The sequence below is a fragment of the Xenopus laevis genome, chromosome 4L (assembly GCF_017654675.1).
Source record: "Xenopus laevis strain J_2021 chromosome 4L, Xenopus_laevis_v10.1, whole genome shotgun sequence".
Taxonomy (NCBI): Eukaryota; Metazoa; Chordata; class Amphibia; order Anura; family Pipidae; genus Xenopus; species Xenopus laevis.
Genome location: NC_054377.1, coordinates 16,310,362 through 16,323,252, shown reverse-complemented (window position 1 = coordinate 16,323,252; position 12,891 = coordinate 16,310,362).

Sequence of the window (12,891 nt, the reverse complement as noted above, 5' to 3'; positions counted from 1 at the left end):
GAATAGTTCAGTGTGAAAATAAAAACTGTGTAAATAGATTCAAAAGCAACAGATATGACCCATATGCCCCCCTCAAGTCTCTGATTGGTTACTGCTTGGTAACCAGGGTAACCAGTCAGTGTAAACCAAGAGAGCTGAAAAGCAGGAAGTAGTGTCTGACTGACATGTTATAAGTCAAATCACTCCAGCCTTTATACATTACATTTTTGGTTAACTAACTATATTAGAAACATTTTTTATTTTGTACAGCCTGTCTATTTACCCAGTTTTTATCTTTACACTGAACAATTCCTTTAACATTTAGTAGTGAGCATAACTTTCCCTTTTTTCATAACTTCCTCAGTTGATTCTTCACTCCCATAATTAAACCACTGCATTGATGTTAAGGCCAACATGAACCTTTGTGCAGTTTGCATAGAGACAACAGGTTCTGAGATCACTAAAGGTAGAGGTGCCCAGTGTGGGGTTTGCCTTTATCAGCAGAGATTTCAGACCCTGTGTTTGGTTTGTTTCTGATTGCTGTCCTGGTCTCAGTTGGTCTCTCAGAAATGAAAGTATTGCCAATACCTGTGTTTGCTTTCAACGGGGTGCTCCCACTTTTATTCAAGGTGCTTCCAGACACTTTACAATGGATAAAACGTTTCGGGACCGCATGGCCCTTCCTCAGTGATCACTGAGGAAGGGCCATGCGGTCCCGAAACGTTTGATCCATTGTAAAGTGTCTGGAAGCACCTTGAATAAAAGTGGGAGCACCCCGTTGAAAGCAAACACAGGTATTGGCAATACTTTCATTTCTGGGATTCACTACTGGCGTGTGGCTAGGCCAGGGCCATATAAACCTGCATCCCCTGTTACGAGTGTTGTCCTCAGTTGGTCTCTGTCACATTGCTTGTAGCCTCGCCCCTAGATTTAACAGCTCATCTGTATTGTTACAATGTTGATACTTAATTGCACATTACTGAAGAAAAAACTGTGTATATCATTATTTGATGACGTCTGAATAACTGGAGGACTAGTGGAGCTTTCTGCAGCCAATACCTGTTTGGGCCTGCTGGTGGTCACAAGCTCGAATTCTGCTGGTAGATTTAATTATCCCTTTTAGACACCACTAATATAAGGTAAATAATATTTACCACCTGCCTCTTTATATTTGTCTATCTATCTATCTATCTATCTATCTATCTATCTATCTATCCATCTATCTATTTATCTAATTATCTATTTATCCATATATTTATCTATCCATCTACTGTATCTATCATCCATCTGTTTATCCATCTATCCATCTATCTATCTATCTATCTATCTATCTATCTATCTATCTATCTATCTAATCCATCTATTATCTATATATCCATCTATCTATGTTTGTATCAATCAAATTTATCTATCCATCCATCCATGCATCTATCTGTCTATGATCTATCTATCATGTATCTATCTATCTATCTATCTATCTATCTATCTATCTATTCATTTATCTATTAACTATCTATTTATCTATCTATCCATCCATCCATCTATCATATATCTATATACCTACCAGGTCCGGACTGAGAATTAAAATAGGCCCTGGCATTTCAGGTACACAGAGGCCCAATCAGCCCACATAGAGGCCCAAACAGCCCCCACCAGCCCACTAAATACTGACTTTCTATGGGACCTTATAGCAGCCCCTCTGGCATTTGCCAGAACTCATAGATTGCCAGTCCGGGCCTGATACCTACACTATGCATCTATCTATCTGTCTGTCTGTCTGTCTGTCTGTCTGTCTGTCTGTCTATATATTCATCTGTCTATCTATTTATCATCTTGTATCTCTCTGTCTGTCTGTCTCTCTCTCCCTCTGACCTATATTATATTTGGTCCATGTGATGCTTTCTCTCATGCCAAAGCAGGTAAAAGGCCATTAGAGTTTCTTGTCCTAATACTGTAAGCTATATTAAAGGCATTAAAGACCAGAGAAACCAACCCAATTTCAATGTTAGACGTAAGAGGAAATATGAAGCCCCATTTGCTCATTACTGGGGTTATGTAATAAAAGTTGCAAAGCTGGGAAAACATTAAACATTTCAGCTGTCTGGGCCATCTTAAGCAAATTTTTCTCTAACACAAACACCTCAAAATAAGAAAATGCGCTGGCAGAACGAATAGCAGCGGCAGCTAAGAATGTCATTCTACATAAATGCCTCTCCCAGACCCCTCCACCTTTTTCATTATTACAGCAAAACCTTCACTACAGCATTCACTAAGATTGGATAGAAACTCTGACAAATGAAAAAAACACAAAAAGGTTCTTTGATACCTGGTTTACATACATACACAGTCTACCACCAGCAATCAGACGTCTAACCATAAAAACCAAGGTCCCCAACCTGTCCAGGAGGCTGAACGATTATTTATGAATGCTGAAAATCGAAGACAGAAAGTTATTTAACATTTTGATTTTAATGTAACCGTGACTTACAATTAATATTTGCTTTCTTGATTTGCTTTATGTTATACAGCTATGGGACCTGTTATCCAGAGTTCTTGGGACCTGGGGTTTTCTAGATAATGGATCTTTGCATAATTTTGCATACATTTTCATGCCTTAAGTCTACTAGAAAATCATGTAAACATTAAATAAACCCAATAGGTTGGGTTTGCTTCCAATAAGGATTAATTATATCTTAGTTTGGATCAAGTACAAGCTATTGTTTTATTACTACAGAAAAAAAGGAAATCATTTTAAAAATTTTGAATTATTTGATTAAAATGCAGTCTATGGGAGACGGCCTTTACGTAATTCTGAGCTTTCGGGATAATGGTTTTCCAGATAACGGATCCCGTACCTGTAACACACGCAAATCTAAATAAAAACAATATTGGGGAAAAAAAGTTGCAAACTTGAACCAGGTCTAGTAACCCATACCAATCAGTAAGCTTGCTTTCAAACAGATGGTCATTTAATGCTGCCTGCTGATTGGTTGCTATGGATAGCTGGGACTGGTGCAAAAGATGTGGCTTTTATTACATTTTTGTGCCAAATGACTTTATATATTTATTTTACTTAGCAAACAATTCACATAAAAATGAATGACTTCATTCAAATAAGAAATCTGGACTCCATATACATGTCTATACAGATCACCTAATTGCCTCTATTCATTCTTTCTTTCTTTCTTTCTTTCTTTCTTTCTTTCTTTCTTTCCTTCTTTTTTTCTTCCCTCTTTGTCTCCCTTTTGCCCAATTTATGGTGGCAGTGCATCTATGGGTTCTATTCTTTCTTTCTTTCTTTCTTTCTTTCTTTCTTTCTTTCTTTCTTTCTTTCTTTCTTTCTTTCTTTCTTTCTTTCTTTCTTTCTTTCTTTCTTTCTTCCGTTCTTCCGTTCTTTCTTTCTTTCACTTTTGCCCAATTTCTGGTGGCAGTGCATCTATGAGACCACACAACTCATATCTCATCTTTCTTGTTTAGCTAACATCTCCAGATTGGAGACAACCCCAGCTCATTCAATTGGGAGCTTTTCTGGAGGGAAGAAAATAGATCTATTTGAACAATTAACTAGCTTGTTTTGCTTGTCTTTTGGCCTTTTCTGACAGCTGGAGAGATAGGGAGCAAACAGATTCTTTTGCTGACTAAGGTGCACTTTCTATTTGGGGATGAATAAATAGAATAAAATTTCCTGATTTAGAATATTTCCAGAAGGGTGAGCAGCACATTCAGTATGGATGACTTGGAACTATGTGTAGTCTGTGGCTTTCTATATACTTTGTAGAAGAAATATATTATATATGTTTTTAATATTTGTAACCAGAGGGCAATAAAGTATATGAAACTTAAGGTAGATGTCCATATATATGCTGAGATTGTAGCCACTTGAATGCTGACCCAGGACACAATACGAGATATATTGTCCAAACTGACAAGCAAATAGCCAACACAAGCATGTAGGGAGAGATAACCTTGCACCTGTTATGGGTTTATCAGGCACTCCCTATTTCAATAAAATGTGGTGCACTCAGGTTGAACAGTGAACAACAGCCAACTCTTTTATTGACTGTATTTATCTCCCACAGTGTCAGAGCTCTCTATATAGTCTCTGGAGCTACAGACATTGATAGTGTAACCCAAGTTGACCACTAATATAGTGCTATTTCAATAGTGGCCACCTCCTTCTAGGATAGGGGGTATTTTCTCCCTTTCCAGTGGGATCTCCATACTCCTTGTCCAACAATAATGCATTCAGTCAATCTAGCACACACCCAGTGATTTTAAGAGTCTTCTATCCCTGGGCCTACCATTGATGTCCCTTTGCTGGCTGGGTGCACACAGAGGTACTAAAGCCACTGAGCTCTTCAGTGGGTCCAGTTGGACTGATCCAAAATTTCACCCCTAAGGTAAACTATCAGAAAAGCTTACATCTAACCCCAACAAACTGGAGCTGTCACTGCACTTTTTTGGTGATCTCCGAATATTGGAAGGAATACCTCTGACTATGCAGCTCACACTATGGATGTCGAAGGCTGAAATAACAATACCGTTGGATGAGAACAGGATGTAAATGTTCCCACTGCATGGGAAAATGTAACACGTTTCATGCTATGGAATGCAAAAGTTTAAATAAACTTCGTAAATATAAAATCTGTTCAAAATGCAATTCATGCAGATTCCACATCAAAATGACAGATAAGCAAAAGAAGAGCTCAGGGAAGCTTCAAAGTTATCTCTGAAGCTTAGAAACTTGGCTTTTGGATTGGGTTCATTTATGAAGCAAGTGTAATATGCAGATTGCGACATTCATTATTCGGATGCACCACATCCAGGATTTGGTTCGGAATTTGGCCAGGATTCTGCCTTTTTCAGCAGGATTCAGATTCGGCCTAATCCTTCTGCCGGCCAAACCGAATCCAAATTCTAATTTGCATATGCAAATTAGGGACGGGGATAGAAATCACATGACTTTTTGTCACAAAACAAGGAAGTAGAAAATGGTTTCCCCTTCCCACCCCTAATTTGCATATGGCCAAATCTTTTGCGAAGGATTCGGAGGTTCAGCCGAATCCAAAATAGTGGATTCGGTGCATCCCTAATTATTTTGACCTGGAATTCCAGAGTCATTGTTGGCATGAGCTACAAATTGCATGGAAATTTTCACCCACAAATGCATGTGCATGAATAGCATTTTACAGGACTCAGATCAGATGCATATCTAGGCACAAACATCTAAAGCTCCCCATAGACGCAAAGATTTCTCTTGCCCAACGACCGATTTTTGGCGAAGACCGACCAAGCCGTCAAATTATCATGCGGTTAGTGGGATTCAAACAATCGTACATCTTACAAATTTTCGTCCGGTATCTGTCCGAAAATTGATCGGCCAGGTTAAAAATCTTCAGCCAGTGGCTCAAAAGCAACATGTTGTTCATCAACCCCGTGAATGCTGCTCCCAGTGGCCTCAAAGCAGGAGCTTATTTTTGAATTCCAGGTTTGGAGGCAAGTTTTGGTTGAATAAAAACCAGGTGTAGTGCCAAGTAGAGCCTTCCTGTAGGTTGCTAGTCCACATAGGGGTTAACAAATGGCCAATCAGCCCTTATTTGGCACCCCCAGGGACATTTTAAAAGCTTGTGTTGCTCCCCAACTCTATTTACATTTGAAATCTATTTACATTTGGCTCACCAGTAAGAAAAGTTGGGGACCCCTGCTCTAATGGCAGCTCAAGGCTGGCTCTAATTTCAGGACTTACTTGTGTCCATTGGGTCTCTTACTTTGCAATTGCACAAAATACATCAGAGCAGGCTGATCAGATACGCTAGAGCTTGTTGCAAGAAGGCAAGTAGGGTGTATTAATGCAAAACTTTAATTTGCATCAATTTTAACATTTTGCAATTGTAATCGTGTGCCTAAATGAGCCCTCATGTCAGTCATATGTGATATAGCCCAACCATCCCACTTAAACACTACAATCAGGAGAGTTGTTTAGAACTAATTAGCATATTAGTTGCACATTTTTTCATCTTAAACTGTTTATTCTTTTCACATATGACATATTTCTAGGTTGCAATACTTTATATTATTTACGGTGGCAGCAGGCCCGGATTGGCAATCTGTGGGTTCTGGCAAATGCCAGAGGGGCTGCTATAAATTGCCATAGAAAGTCAGTATTTAGTGGGCTGGTGGGGCTGTTTGGGCCTCTGTGTGGGCTGATTGGGACTCTGTGTACCTGAAATGCCAGGGCCTATTTTGGCTCTCAGTCCAGACCTGGGTGGCAGTGCTCTATTCACTTTTGTATGTTCTTCAGGAGGTATCTGTAGATACATTTCACTTTGATATGTGGTTCAAACACATCATGCACAACAAAAGGCAATGACAACTTTATTTTTAAGAGTAATTTCAGTAAGTTATTTCTTTAGCTGAGATGTGGTTGCATCCTGGGTAAAAAAACATTGTTTGTATACAGTAGAACAACCTTTGGTTCCTTTACTTTTTGCTGGTCTAGAGAAACATAAAACATAAAATATCTCACACTAGCCATTACTTCCTCCATTTATTAAATTATGATCCTCTCAGTTGCTCCCTACATCCATACATTAATAAGTTTTTTCTTCCTTTTCCCCCAGAGGTCCATCTTAAGCCAGGGTCCCACCGTCTTCTGTGTCATTCCTCTTTCTTAATTCCTTTTATCCTCATCCTTCATGCTGCTGTCCTAACAAAGGGATCATCTTTTTCTTTATTTGTTCCCTTAATTTTCCTCTTTTTATGGATTGCGGGATAGACCCTGCCACTTCCTCCGTACAGGGTTCTCCTCTCTTTCCCTCACTTCCCTTTCATTATCCTTCTTGACAGCCATCGACTTTATCATCTCTATCATTTGCCTCCCCATCTTTAGCTTTTTAATCTCTGTTCCCCTTTTTCTTGCAGCTTCTTTTTAATTCATCTTTTCCCGCTATTTCTGTAACATGAAAGTGGGCAGCTTCATTGTCCTGGCAGGTTTCCCAGAGATTTCAACATGTTATTATACAGTTTACGCAGAGTCATGATGCTGCAGCTTCACTCAAGTTCAGTAACCCATAGAACCAGACATTTTACATCAAACTGAAATGGATATGATCACAGAAGAATGCCCTAATTTAACCATTTCACTTTAGAGGAAGCTTCCCCTTGAACACGGGGTCTATGAGAGGAGTAAGTGCCCAGTATAAATGTGTGTGTGCAGTTGGAGCACAAAGGCAGGTGTTGTTTTCATGCTTTGCTCATTTTAATGATGATTTGGGCAACCTGTCCTGCTAACTAAGCAAATAAGCTGCACATTTTATGAAGTTAAGTGTCTGTCTACAAGATTGCACAGATTAATGCCATCTCACTAGCAGCACCATGCAGAGCAAGCAAATCCTTTTCCATACAGATGACTCCCATCTAAAAGTCACAGGTCATCGGCACACACAAGCCTGATTAGGGCCCAGGGAAGGGTTGCTTTTATCTACCTTATGTGGTTAATATCAAAATGCAATGCCAGATTGTCTAGAAAAGAATCACATGCAAAATTTGATGTGGATGCCAATGTACACAAGGCACAAGCCTTAAAAATATTGTTGGTTTCCTAGGGATATATTTTTTTAAAAACATAACTGGTTGCTGAGTAGCTGCTGGCAGAATTGGCAGGCATTACCGTAGCATGCACGTTTACTGTAAATACCTCTGGGCCATACTTCCCATCGTTGGAGGCATAATATCATGGCTCTTTATGTTCCTCCTGATTTATTTTTGCCTATTAAATATAGTGTCAGTTATCATATTAGATTATCAGTGGTACTAAGGATAATGAAATATGAGACACTTACAGCTTTTCTGTATAGGCTGGCATAACTGGTAGTTTGACAGCCAATTCATGGCCAAAATAAATGATTTCAGGAACCCTGTAAGCCAATTATCCGTGTATCAGCTTATACCTATATGTACTACAAATATTGTTTACTGCATTACTTACCTTGTTAAATAAGAACCGAGCTACCACTAGTTGCAACCTTACTCTAGCTCTTCTTTATAAGACTGTTCCGTACAGGGAGAACGCTGCATTTCAGCAAGTATTATCGATAGTTGTATATTCTTCACAAAAAAGGGGGGAGGGGTACTGGGATTGCAAAGAAGGTTTCTCTGCAGGTAATTATTCAACTAGTTTCCCCAAGGGATTAGCACGCTTGGGTGAAGACATTAGGGAAGTCTTGTCAGAGCAAGCAACCTCTCCTGAAACCCAAATGTCTGCTGCCCTAGTGAACTATAAGGAAGGCAAAACAGGTTGTAGTGGTACCACCATCTGCATGTAGAAGGACAGGGCACATTAAAGTCAACTAGTTTCCCCAGCAGATTAGCATGCCTGAGTAAAGTCATTGGACAAGACAAAGTTGTAGTGGTTCCACCATTTGCAGTTAGAAGGGCACCTTAAAGTCCTCTTGTTTTCCCAGCAGATTAGCAAGCTTGGGTGAAGACAAGGCAAGGTTGTAGTGGTACCGTCATCTGAAGCCCACTCCCTTTACCCTGGCATTCTGCAGGAAGGCAGAAGGATGATGGTAGAAGTGCCGTTATTGATCCATATCAAGATCCATCTAAATGTGTGGGGTACCATTTAATTGTTGTGGAGGTTGTTAAAGGATCACCATTATTAATATAATCTCTGCCTGGAAATGAGTGAGGACAGTACTTTGGTGTTGGCTAGGTAAAAGTACTGACTCTGTTTTGTGCTAGCATGGAAAAGGGTTATGGCATAGTCATAGTCATACAACTATGTTTAATCAGCACAAGCACTATTCGCTGGGAGCAAAGTGTTTTTTGGGTTATCAGATGCCAACAAATCTAACATGACCAAAGTTACATACAGACACAGGTTCCTCTGAATCCGAGGAATCTACTATGTGTGTAAACAAACTCCAAAAGTTCTACCAAGGATTTCTACCCAAATAGAGCTAATGTCCCCTTTTTGCGATAAACCCAACTGATTGGCCCAAAATACAGTTGTACTGTATATTTTCCCTTTAAGCCAGTGATTATTCAACACCCAATAAGGCAAATCATTCAATGGGTCTACAGTTCTCCTCTGTTTCCTAAACAATTGTTTTATGGCACAGTGTCATTGATCCTGTCCTACACAATGATACATCTGCCATACGCATTTGGGAGAATGTGTGGGTCACTTCATGGTGCTGTATAGATTAGAAGTGGTTTAATGCTCAGACAAAACAAACTTTCAAATAGATGGAACTAGAGAGGGTCAGGGATATGGCAAAGGAATGATTTGCTGGACATGGACTCCAGCATCTTATAATGGCAACAGCTATTAGCAATCTCTTTCTCTCTCTACAATATCTGGGGCAGAACAGATTTACTGTGGGATTTGTTTTTCAGAATATCAGAATTTTCACTGATCAAAGTAAAGTGCACAGTGCCTTATCTACAGGTCACTGGGCCCTCACCAAATATATAATTATATAATATAAATATATAATTTGTTTATTTTACATACTGAACTTGCACTAGTCAGGACCCCCCCAGGAGTCAGGATGTTTTTTCTTCTGAGGATCCCTAGCAGTTGTTATGTCTGTTTCAGAGCTATCAATGTGAAGGAAGGGGTTAATTCTCTCAGTCCCAAATCTGCTATGGTCTGGTATAGTAGGGAGAGATGGTGCCTATAGTAACAGTGGATAATAGTCTCTGGGAAGGGACGGTGTCTCTGGGATAGCAGGTATAGTAGGGAGAGATGTTGCCTATAGTAACAGTGGGATAAGGGAAGGGAGTGTGACTGTGGGATAGCAGGTATAGTAGGGAAAGATGGTGCCTATAGTAGTAGTGGGATAATAGTCTCTGGGAAGGGACTGTGGCAGTGGAATAGCCGGTATAGTAGAGAGAGATGGTGCCTATAGTAGTAGTGGAATAATAGTCTATGGGAAGGGAGTGTGACTGTAGGATAGCAGATATAGTAGGGAGAGATGGTGCCTATAGTAACAGTCAATAATAGTCTCTGGGAAGGGAGTGTGACTGTGGGATAGCAGGTATAGTAGGGAGAGATGGTGCCTATAGTAACAGTGGGATAATAGTCTCTGGGAAGGGAGTGTGACTGTGGGATAGCAGGTATAGTAGGGAGAGATGGTGTCTATAGTAACAGTGGGATAATAGTCTCTGGGAAGGGAGTGTGACTGTGGGATAGCAGGTATAGTAGGGAGAGATGGTGTCTATAGTAACAGTGGGATAATAGTCTCTGGGAAGGGAGTGTGACTGTGGGATAGCAGGTATAGTAGGGAGAGATGGTGCCTATAGTAACAGTGGATAATAGTCTCTGGGAAGGGAGTGTGGCTGTGGGATAGCAGGTATAGTAGGGAGAGATGGTGCCTATAGTAACAGTGGATAATAGTCTCTGGGAAGGGAGTGTGACTGTGGGATAGCAGGTATAGTAGGGAGAGATGGTGCCTATAGTAACAGTGGGATAATAGTCTCTGGGAAGGGAGTGTGACTGTGGGATAGCAAGTATAGTAGGGAGAGATGGTGCCTATAGTAACAGTGGATAATAGTCTTTGGGAAGGGAGTGTGACTGTGGGATAGCAGGTATAGTAGGGAGAGATGGTGCCTATAGTAACAGTGGGATAATAGTCTCTGGGACGGGAGTGTGACTGTGGGATAGCAGGTATAGTAGGGAGAGATGGTGCCTATAGTAACAGTGGATAATAGTCTCTGGGAAGGGAGTGTGACTGTAGGATAGCAGGTATAGTAGGGAGAGATGGTGCCTATAGTAGCAGTGGGATAATAGTCTCTGGGAAGAGAGTGAGGCCATTGGATAGCAGGTATAGTAGGGAGAGATGGTGCCTATAGTAACAGTGGATAATAGTCTCTGGGAAGAGAGTGAGGCCATTGGATAGCAGGTTCCTGCACCTGTCACATAAGGAGCTTGCATTTGGGTTAGTACCCTGGCACTTTGCGCATCTTCAAGCACCCCTATTCTGCAAACTGCATAATTTGTCAGTTTGGTATATTTTTGGTAACTGGGCTGCAATATTAATGGGGACACAGACATTTAGAGCACATTGCTCCAGTTAAAGTTTTTCCCTTGTATCAACTACAAATATATCTGCTGAATACAGTTTCCCTTTAACAGTAATGGCTAAAAGCTTTGGATCTGGTTAAAGCTGTGCCCCTCCAGCTGCACTCCAGCAACAGCTGCACGGCTGAAAGTTAGACATTCCTGCTGTAAATCATGATAACAGCTCTAGCAGCAAGTACAGATATGACGACACAATAGGTGATAGTTCAGCAATTCTTGCTTCAGTGCTGCTTATAAATCAGCAGATAAGGGCATTACAGGATTATACCTTTTCATTAAACAAACCTTTTATCAGTTCATAACTGTAATGTCTAAACAACACAAGAAATTATAATATAACTGCTATAAACTGCACTGATCTTTTGCCTTGACAAGTGCGCCCTCATGTGGCCGTTTCCTATAAACATAGAGTTTTGTAAGGCAATAGACCTGGACCTAAAATTGAGCCCATATGATGTTGAGGGTGAATCTCTTAGAAAATAGACAATTAATGTTCTTTTTTATGGTTCTTGTGTTATTCTGTCTCTCTTTCTAATCCTTCACTTAAGGACTTCTCAGGACAATCAATGGCAAGCGATTAGAAAGCAATTTGATCCCGAGTTTTATATTGCAGAGCTTTCAGTCCACCTGGATTTCCAGGATTTATATACTATATTGGGATGGAGCTGTGGGTACTATGTGGCACAGCAGGGTGTGGTCAGTGTTTAAAGGGCAAGGTCAAAGTCTAATGGGGTGTGTTGGGTTGGTCAACTCCAAGGGTGTACGAAAAAGCTCCCAGATATCTAATTGGGATCCTCCGAGTGGTGTCAAAAAGAGAGAAGGTGGTCTAAATTGAGCAAGGGCAGAAATCTACAGAAACATAACCTTCTACCTACAACCTTCACAAAACCCAGTGTATCTACGTACCCATAACATAATATTCTAGATCAGTGCTGTGCAACTCTTCACCCAGTAGGATGATTATTTGCTGCATGATTGAGGGCCAGATCATATTAAAAGGATTATGCCATACAAGTCTAGAAGAGCCATTGAGCAGCTCATATGCAGGCCCATATCTGGCCCATGGCCCATGGACATCCAGTTGAACAGCCTTATTCTTATTGTTTGTTTCATATGTTGGGTAGTGCCAAAAGTCAATGACCGGATCAAGGGAGCACTGCATATATCAGGTCAGTGGCAGATTTTTGTGGACATTGTGAAATAGGACCCAGGCCAAAGTTAAGGTTAACCCACCCCACAGTATTGATCTTAGGATGATCAATATGAGTAAATGTATATGAAACACAGATCCCCTTACCCAAAGGTTTGGGGGGGTAGCGGGAGTCCCAACAAAGGTTTTGTAGTAGAACCACTAGTAACACCACTTCAGGAGATATTTATGATCACAGTCAGGGCTCAGGCCCTAGTGGACCACCTTTCTAATTGTTTTACCTTAAGCCAGTATAACTTCTATCCCATTTTCAGTCCCATCTCTATTATTGGAATTGTCCCTGGATATCAGGTTTTCTGGTGGGCCCTCAAAGTTCCAGTCCAGCACTGGTCATAATAAGGGTAATTGTCTGTGAGGACCAGCACATATGCACTCAGAGAGAGAGTCAGAAGCAGGTCACTATAGAGAAAGGAATCCGAAAGCAGATGTGTCCATGAAAATGTTGAGAATCATTGGGGGGAGGGGGGTAACTTGCCCCATAAACTAGGATTTCAGTCTTGCCCAACTAACTAAAATCTGATGAGATCACATGGCATTCGTTCAGAGCAACGGCCATAAACAATATATTTTAAATAACGACATCAAACAGGGAGAGAAATGAGAACATGATTTATTC